This window comes from Gavialis gangeticus, unplaced genomic scaffold (assembly GCF_001723915.1).
Source record: "Gavialis gangeticus isolate Ggan-Ray unplaced genomic scaffold, GavGan_comp1, whole genome shotgun sequence".
NCBI classification, from domain to species: domain Eukaryota; kingdom Metazoa; phylum Chordata; order Crocodylia; family Gavialidae; genus Gavialis; species Gavialis gangeticus.
Window position 1 is genome coordinate 19,353,963 of NW_017729004.1, and position 2,437 is coordinate 19,356,399.

Genomic DNA, 2,437 nt, shown 5'->3' on the forward strand with positions numbered 1-2,437 from the left:
AGACAGTATGTAAAACATTTCTATCATATCCATCTACCTATCTCAATAGTTGTACATAATGTGAATCCAATGGTCATAATGGCATCTAACACTGTGTGTATGTGTACACACACAATAGGAAAGAGTGATCATCATGTATGCTGCATATTTTTCATTTTGTTTTAAAACAACTTTTTAAATGTGTTTGGACAGTCCCATGGAGACTTTATACATAGAATGAGTGGGCTGGGTGAGGTGACAATAACAAACATGAAATGTACTGTTATTTAACAGTTAGTTAAGTATTATTCCTAAGCCATCATATTTTTAATTAAGCTTCAATGTGACTTATACTATAACAAAAGGACTCGGAGAAACTTTAATTTCATATTCCAAACTAGTTAGTCCTATTTGTTTGCTTTGAATCACTCATTTCAATAAGGTGAAAACTTGTGTTAATCCTCATTCATCAGTTGCCTGGGTGCGTGTGAAATGAATCATGTGGACAAAATAAACCACTGCTAGCCGCAATATTCCATTGTCCGTTAAGCTTCTTCAAGGGGCCTCTTCACAGGTACCAAAAAGCCACTCTAGACACTTCACATATTTTTGAAGATCCTCCCTTTTTTCACATAGCACATTACTCACTCATTGAAGAATAGCAGAAAACCAGCATAAAATGAAGGAAAAGCTGAAGTAGGCCAAACTAATTTTCTACACATAGAGAGATAATTGGCACTGCAGTAATTTTGGAGAACTGAATTAAATGAATAAATTGTGACATGGGAAAAACTGAAAAGGACAACAGTTTCCTGGCTTGCACATAATAGTTACTTTGGGCAGCATTTTTCTTGGAGATCAATTGATAAAACAGGACAAAAATGTTTTTCCCATTAATTGCTTTCAAACATTGTCCTGCTAAATGCCCAATTAAAAGGTAGAAGTGTGGTCTTCTTTTTTGCTTCTAATGACCACATATTGGGGAAAAAAATCAATAGCAAAGTCCTAGCATTTTCTTTTATGGATGTGAAATAAAAAGATCAATGGAAAAGGTTTTTAGATTACCTTAAACTAAAACAGGAGGGATGCAAAGCCTGAAGACCAAGTATGAGAGTGTGTGTGTGTGTGGGGCAGGGTGGGAGCAGTGTGTGAAGTACATCCTTCACATATAGCAAAACTTTCGTTTAGAGCAAAATATATTTTATTAATTATGAACTCATATTTTGGTATATCTTATAAACACAATTACTGTTTATAGAACACCCTAAGCCCCAAAAGTTTTGCTTTTCTTAAAAAAAAATTGCACAATATCACAGCATTGTTTTATGACCATTTAATTTTTAAACATTTCTTTCCAGTAGCCAAATAAACAAAAGACACTGGAGCCTAAGTCATCCCTGATATAATTCTACTGAATTAAATAGAGGTTAATTTGTGCCTTCCCACTAATTACACTGCCTGGGATCTTAGGGAGCTGTCATCGCGAGTCAATACTATAAACATTAATTACTGATCATAATGGTGTTCCTAATAGCAGATTCATAGGCTGTGGGCCATCTTTCTTTTCTGGAGGAGGCAAACTCAAATCTAGCAAAACAGCATCAAGTGGAGAATCTAGGAAACAAACTACTCTCTTCTCTATGTGGTGTTGTCATAAACATTTCTAAGATAAGTAAATTAAATTAAAGGGAGTCTGGCAGGCCTCAGTGGCAAACCCTGCTCTCTTTGAAACCAACCCTTGACAAGAGACAAGAAGCTGAGAGCTCTTGAGGGGGCACAGGTACCTCATACATGCAATTTCTTGGGGCTGTTCCATACAGTTTTGGGGAAGGTGCAGGGTTTTTCTGGGACCACGCTGTGTCACCACAGTTTTTCTTTACGTGGACCTTGCTTCCACTGGGACTGCAACTGAAGAAGTACCCAGTGACCCTGGTGATGGGACCATAAGCAGAAAGTCTTGGCTATGAGTAATTAAGCAGCCTTGAAGGAAAGAGTGTTCTAATGTCCCAGCAGGACGTACGCACAAGAATCTTCCTGCATCAAATACCCTGTTTCTTGTCTTGGTAAGCAAAGCAGATTTTGCCCTTTTGGATCTTCAGATTTTTCAGTCTTGTCACCTAAGGGCTTCTACACTAGGTCCCCAGTTCTCTGCTATACTTAAATCTGTGGCTGACTATGACAACAGGGATGGGACAAGTAATCCCGTCAAAGTCAACCAAGACAGCTCACACACTTAAAGTTAGTCATGTGCATAACTACCTTGCCTAAGCAGTGCCACATTGCAGACTTTTATATTATTAGAAAAAAGAATAGACTGAGATTCTTTGAAACTGTTTACATCTACTCACTAGAACTAAAAGAGTTAAATACAATATACCCCACATTGGTGCTTTAAACAATTATTTGATTTATTGCAGAAAAAGTCTCCCTTGCTTTAAAACACTGGTTTTGTTTTGCA